Source organism: Cynocephalus volans, chromosome X (assembly GCF_027409185.1).
Source record: "Cynocephalus volans isolate mCynVol1 chromosome X, mCynVol1.pri, whole genome shotgun sequence".
Classification (NCBI taxonomy): domain Eukaryota; kingdom Metazoa; phylum Chordata; class Mammalia; order Dermoptera; family Cynocephalidae; genus Cynocephalus; species Cynocephalus volans.
This window is the reverse complement of record NC_084478.1, coordinates 69,941,991-69,949,473: the sequence shown is the minus strand read 5'-3', so window position 1 is coordinate 69,949,473 and position 7,483 is coordinate 69,941,991.

Below are 7,483 nucleotides of genomic sequence, written 5' to 3'. Positions count from 1 at the left end.
GAAGAAAGCATGAGTAGAAATAGTCAGTAGGAGATATTATGTACACTGAGACTCAGGTTAAATGGCCTGCTCAAGATTACATAGCTAGTCAGTGACAAATGAGAGGATTAATGAGCTCCATCCTGAGAGATAAAATTGAACAGAAATCTTCTTGAAGTTCAAGGTAGAATCTGGCCAGAGTCCCGGGGACAAAACAAGGACAGGAACTCAGAGAAATTCTTTTTAAAAAAAAAAAAAATTAAAAAATACATGTCTGTGTATGTATGTATGTATTTTTATTGTATAAATTTAAGGTTTATAGCATGATGTTGAGAACTTTCTAATATTTTGGAAATTTTTTCAATATTTCGGTGTTAGTGATTTTTTTAAATTCCTTTTTGTTTCTCTTGAAGAGGCTGACAGCAAAACCCTTGAATGAAAATCATGAAAAGTACCAGTAAGAATTTCCCATGGGCCAGGCCATGGCTGTTTGTCTTTAGGGGCAGCAAAGAAGGGAGACCTGTAGGCTTGGATCCCACACCTCAGTCAATCTTGGGAAAGCTGAAGCCTGAGGCAGAGAGTGAGGGCTGACAGCTCCTGAAGGAGAGAAAAGCAAGCTGAATGTCTGGGTTTGTGGAAGAATTCAAAACGTGGTGCGTGGGTGGGTGGGTGGCTGGGGGGCTGGCTAGATATTTGGAGATGTGGTGGGGAGTTGAAGGGATAGAAGGGGCTTATAGTTTGTCAGAAGGCCACGTGGATCTCCTAGAAAATGGCTCAGACAAATCGGTTATCTTGCTCAAGGTCACATAGCTAGCAACTGGCAAAACCAGGAGTGGAACCCAGGTCTGACATGTTCACAGTCTTTCTATTAAATCATCTAAGTTGATTTTCTCTACAACTTTTTCATGTTGCTGTTACATTGTTTTTAGAATGCTATTGTTTTTTTAAAAAAGTGTGTGTGTGAGAGAGAATATGTATTGAGGAGAGACCTAATTAGCATAAATGTGCTTCTGCTCTTGTATTTGTATATTTCCCCCATATTTACTTATGACTTGGTGGAATTATTAGATGAATGTATTTCTTACCGGTGAAACAACCTAATTCCAGAGAATGCAGGGGAATCTCTAAACCTGAAGAGCGGGGCCTGAGGGGTATTAAGAATATCCTTCCGGCCAGACCTTTGGAACCTGAGGACAACTGAGCAAGGGTGGAAGGAAGCATCCAAAGGTGTCCATGGGGAGTGCAGGCTGAGCTTCCATGACTGAGCTTTTATGAGAATAGAAATCTGGAAGCAATGTCAGACAGTGGCAGAGGAAGAGACACTTGTTTACCAGTGTCAGAAAGAGACCAGGTCTGAGTAGCTTGCCATCTTTTCCCGAGTTATCCTTTCACTGTGTGGATTCCGTCAATGGAAAGTGCTATCAACTTCAAGCTTCTCAAACAGCATAGGTGATAAGAGCATGAGCTCTGAAGTCTCTAGTAACCTTGGCAAATCACTTGATCTCTTTGAGCCTGGGTTTCCCCATGTGTAAAATAGTGGTAGTGACAGTACCCACCTCATAGGATTGATGATGAGATTAAGTGGTATGAAAAGCAATGGGAGCAGAGCCTGGCATGCAGTAGGCCACCAGTACATAGTACCTATTACCATCTACATAGTATCTATTATATACTTCTTTGAAGCCAAATTATGGAATCTCTGGGCTGGAAAAAATGTCAGAAATCTGTCGTTCTCTCTTAATTTGACACACAAGGAGCCTAAGACCCAAGGGAGACAGGTGCATTTGAGGAAAAGAAAAAAGCCTGTGCAAAAGTAACAGGTGTGAAAGGGAATGATAAGGGATTCAAAGTGGCTGCAATGCTGGATGAGTGAGTGTGTGTATATGTGTGTCGGAGGCGTGGGGAGAAAGGGGAAAGACTGGAGGGGAAATAAGGTTATTTAAAAAAGCAAAGACCAGAATATATTTGCTCTAGTGTCAAAGTCAGGAGTTTGGACTTTACCTAGACCAGCACTGTCCATTAAGAATATAAAGTGAGCCACATAAGCAATTTAAAATTTTCTAGTAGCCACATTAAAAAAGGAAACAAGAAACAGGTAAAAATCAACTTTAATATTGTAATTTAATCCAATATATCAAAAATTTTATCATTTCAACATGTAATCAATATAAACAAATACTAATGACTATTTTACATTCTTATTTGAATAGTAAGTCATTTTAATTTGAACTAGCCCCATTTCAAATTCTCAAGAGCCACATGTGACTAGGGGCCAGTGTATTTGTCAGTGCAGACCTAGGCAATAAAGAGCTACAAAAGGCTTTTAAGCAAGGGAGTGCCATGGTCTGATGCGTGCTTCAGAACACAACTCTGGGGGCAATGGGAAGGGTGGGTTGGAACATGAGCCAGCTACTCAGAATTGCTACGTGTAGTTGTGCAGGTTGTGTGCTGTACAAGGGGCATGAGTGGGGGCTGCAATCCAGTCCACGTTCCTCTTATCAAGCTAAGTACACTGGCACAACACCGCCAGCTCAGAGAAAAGTGAGCCTTTCTCGGGGAAGGGACTGCCTCTTCAGCAAATGGTGCTGGGATAACTGGATATCCATATGCAGGAGAATGAAACTAGATCCATACCTCTCACCGTATACTAAAATCAACTCAAAATGGATTAAGGATTTAAATATACACCCTGAAACAATAAAACTTCTTAAAGAAAACATAGGAGAAACACTTCAGGAAATAGGACTGGGCACAGACTTCATGAATACGACCCCAAAAGCACGGGCAACCAAAGGAAAAATAAACAAATGGGATTATATCAAACTAAAAAGCTTCTGCACAGCAAAAGAAACAATTAAAAGAGTTAAAAGACAACCAACAGAGTGGGAGAAAATATTTGCAAAATATACATCTGACAAAGGATTAATATCCAGAATATATAAGGAACTCAAACAACTTTACAAGAAGAAAACAAGCAACCCAATTACAAAATGGGCAAAAGAGCTAAGTAGGCATTTCTCTAAGGAAGATATACAAATGGCCAACAGACATATGAAAAAATGCTCAACATCACTCAGCATCCGGGAAATGCAAATCAAAACCACATTGAGATACCATCTCACCCCAGTTAGGATGGCTAAAATCCAAAAGACTATGAACGATAAATGCTGGCGAGGCTGCGGAGAAAAAGGAACTCTCATACATTGTTGGTGGGACTGCAAAATGGTGCAGCCTCTATGGAAAATGGTATGGAGGTTCCTCAAACAAGTGCAGATAGATCTACCATACGACCCAGCTATCCCACTGTTGGGAATATACCCAGAGGAATGGAAATCATCAAGTCGAAGGTATACCTGTTCCCCAGTGTTCACTGCAGCACTATTTACAATAGCCAAGAGTTGGAACCAGCCCAAATGCCCATCATCAGATGAGTGGATACGGAAAATGTGGTACATCTACACAATGGAATACTACTCAGCTATAAAAACGAATGAAATACTGCCATTTGCAACAACATGGATGGACCTTGAGAGAATTATATTAAGTGAAACAAGTCAGGCACAGAAAGAGAAATACCACATGTTCTCACTTATTGGTAGGAGCTCAAAATTAATATATAAATTCACACACACACACACACACATGAATCTGTACATGTGTTAAAATTCATAGAACTGCAAACCAAGAGAAAAAAAGTCAGTTTTACTGGATAATAATTTAAAAAATAAATTTTAAAAAGGTGAAGGCTCTGGAGCTTCACTTTTGAACTTGCTGGGTTCAAATTCTGATGCCACCACTTACTAGCTGTCTGATCCCAAACAAATAACTACCCTCTGTGCTTTAATTTTTTCACCCCTCAAACAGGGACAGTCATAATCCCTGCCTCCTAGAGGGTTTGCCGTGCTGAAGATTAAATGAGTTAATGCATATAATGTGCTTAGAACAGTACCTGACATAATAAATAAATACATTTCTATGTTTAGAAATTCTGGGAGTTGTAAATATTATTTAAATCCTATGTTATTTTTTTATCTTATATTTAATTCTGTGTTATTAGATGCTCAATAAATTTCTATGTCCAGTAGACAGTTCAGTATAAGGGCCTGGGATGCAGGAGACTGTTTGGAAGACTGAAGAAGTCACTGTTGGGTGTATTTGGGTGTTTGTAGCTATAGGAAAAATAGCAGCTGTGACCTTATATATTTAAGCCATGCAATCTGCCCAGCCACCATCCTTCCTCACTCCTTACCTCCTTCCAGTTTTCACGCAGTTCCTAACCCATGGTGCTCTCTCCATTTTGGCCTTCAGTTCATTGACTAGTTATGACCTCTCCAAACTAAAGTACTTTTAAAGCTGTTCTCAACTTTGACTCTGATCAAAGTCTCTTGGATATTTTGCAAAACGAGTGAACTGTTAAAAAATGTCAATGTTATAAAAGACCAGAAAAGGGGCTGGGAACTGTTGTAGATTAAAGGACACTAAAGAGATATGGTAACTAAATGCAGTTGCATGGATCTTGGATAGAGTAAATGGGAACAGCTATAGCTACCATTACTGAGATATTTAAGAAAAATTAATCTGAATTGTCTGTGGAAGAATGTCCTTGTTCCTAGGAGATACACACTGGAGTATTTAGGGTTAAATATCATGATGTCTGCACTAACTTGCAATTGGTCCAGCAAGATAATGATAATTTTATACAATAATTATTATATATACACAATTTTAGTCAGTTGTGTGCTCGATAGATAAAACAAGATGGCAAAATATTAACAATTGGTGAAGGCAGATGGTGAAGGTATATGGGTACTCATTGTTCTAGTCTTATAATTTTTCTGTATGTTTTAATTTTTTCAAAATAAAAAGGGCTAATAGAACATCACTTGCAGAAGATTTTTCAAAATATGCATGTCTAGTTGCAACACAAAACTAAGGAACTGAGAGTTTTCCTGCGTGGGGGCAGGCTGGAAATCTACATTTTAAAAGTTCCAGGACCCCAGGAAAGAAGTACTATTGGGAGGACTCCATCTCACACCTTCCTCTGCCTTCTCTGGTTCTTGATGTCTTTCAGGAACCAAACCCTAGCACTAGTTCCCTTTGGTAATGTCCCACCTGGGCCTGCCTCCAACCCTCTGTAAAGTGGGTGCAGCTAGGGATTGGGGGTGTTGAAAAGAGCAGTGAGGCGAGGATAGATCCTGGGGTACTCCAACATTTATCAGATAGGCAGAGAAAGAGTATTCAATGAGAGAGACTGAGAAGGAAGTGCCAGGGAAGTAGAAAGGAAACCCCAAGAGTAGACTCAGAGGAGAATGGAGAAACATGACAAGTCATTCTTGGTGTGCCTGGTTAGAATTGCATCGGAATGAGGAGAACTAAGTGGCTGTATCAGTTCACAAGTAGACCATTTGGTGCCAGAGATTTCCCTGGCAATCCCCCATTCCCTCTAGCAGATAGTCTGTGTCACAGGACGGGCTGACAAAGACACCTGAAATCTCCCAACAAGATAAATTTCTTTTCCGAAAGCAAGGGCTCTGGAAGCCATATGCTATCAACCCCCCACCCCCCAGAAGGTTAGCAGGTCAGGGTGTTTGCCTTTGCTTCCCCCTCCTGCTGAGTTCTGGCACAGGATTTATAGTTTCTGGGAGGAATTGCGTGAAACCACTTCAGGGTCAGAGAAAATATAGCCATGTGTTACTTGGGAGTGGGAGAGATTCTGGAGTCTGGAGTCCACTGTTCCTGGCATCTGGTAGGAGTGAGAATGGCGAACACAGGCATGAGACAAACTGCAGCCTTAGAGAAGGAAAGTGAAAACCTGCTACCCTCCCTTTCACCAGTTGTGTCCATCATAGCTGGGGTTTCCCAGCCAGTCATAGGGGCACATTTCACCTCCCCCGCCTGCCCCCCAAGGGGTATGTTGGCCCAGGTGTGGAGAGATCCTTTTAACCTAAAGTCCAGTGAGGCTGGCATTGTAAAAAGGAATAATGAAAGGAAGAAAAAAAAAAAAAAACAAATAAAAAGGAAGTCAAAAACAGTTAGTTGAGCAGCAGACCACTCCCTCCAATCCAACCTTCTTACAGCAGACTGAGTGAACCCAAATCTCACTCTGGAACTGAGGGCTCAAAGCCTTCAAATGGTGAACAGTGGAAGGGGAATTATTTTCCCTATAGGTATTTATTAAATTTAAACATATTTTACATCGACTTTGTTGAGATATAATTTGGATAGAATAAAATTCACTTATTTTAAGCATAGAGGTTGATGAGTCTTGAGAAATGTATATACCTGTGTTAAACACCTCCCTTATCAAGATTTATAGAATATTTCCATCACCCTAAAATGTTCCCTAGTGACTCTTGCAGTCAATTGTGGTCAGGTATTGTGTAGAATGTCCCTAAATTTGGGTGTGTCTGATGGTTTTCCATGATTGGCCTGGGTTTAGGGGTTTTGGGCAAGAATGCCAACAAGGCGATATGCCCTTCTCATCACATCCTATCAGGAGATACATGATATCAGTATGTCTTTACTAGTGATGTTAACCTCGATCACCTAATTAACATGTGGCTGACAGGTTCTACATTGTAAAGTTTCTATTTTTCCCTTTGTAACTAATAAATATCTTGGGGGACATATTTTGAGACTATCCCATAAAGATTTAAATTGACATTACTTAAGACCTTTCGTTGAATTAGAGAGTGCTGTTTAGTTTTACCAGTCAGGAGCATAATCCGGTTTTTTGTTTATCTGTATTCCTTTATTCTTCTCATTTGTGTTTCATAGTTTCTTCCTTTAATAAGCATAGATCTGGGTTAATAGATGGTGTGACAGAATGGAAAGAGCACAGTATCTGACATGAGGCAAATGCGGATTTGAATCCCACCTCTCCCACTTACTGATTGTATGACCTTGAAAAGGCATTTAAGCCTGAGCCTCTAAATTCCAATCCATAAAAAGCAGCTAAGAAGAAACCATCTCACAAGGTTTAGGAAAGAATTAAAGCACCTAGTAGTGTCCAGCACTCAGTAAATGCTCTGTAATTGTCATTTCTTGCCTTCCTTAATACCTGAGTGTTTAATATTACTGTCACTATTGTAAATAGACTCTCCCTTTTCTGTCTGGGTGGCTCTAGGGTATAGGAAGTTAATAGAATCTTTTAGATTTATGTTCTGACACTGCAAAGATTTAGTGTGGGGGAACTGGTGAACTTTTTACATGTCTCTGAGTCACTGGGGGAAAAGCAGCTGGAACTGTTTTAGTTGATGACAAATTCTTACAGCTCACTAGTATCTTCTATCATATAACTTTGCAAAACTCTTTCGTTACCTCTGGTATTTGGGGATATGATTTTCATGGATGTGCAAATACATCATTTGCAAAAGCAGTATTTTTATTTCTACCTCTCCTTTATTTCTACTTTTCACTTATTTTTTTTTTTTCATTCATTATTAGAACTACTTTAAGATAGAATTTTAGCAGGGGCAATCTCTCATGGATCCTTTTTTTTAAC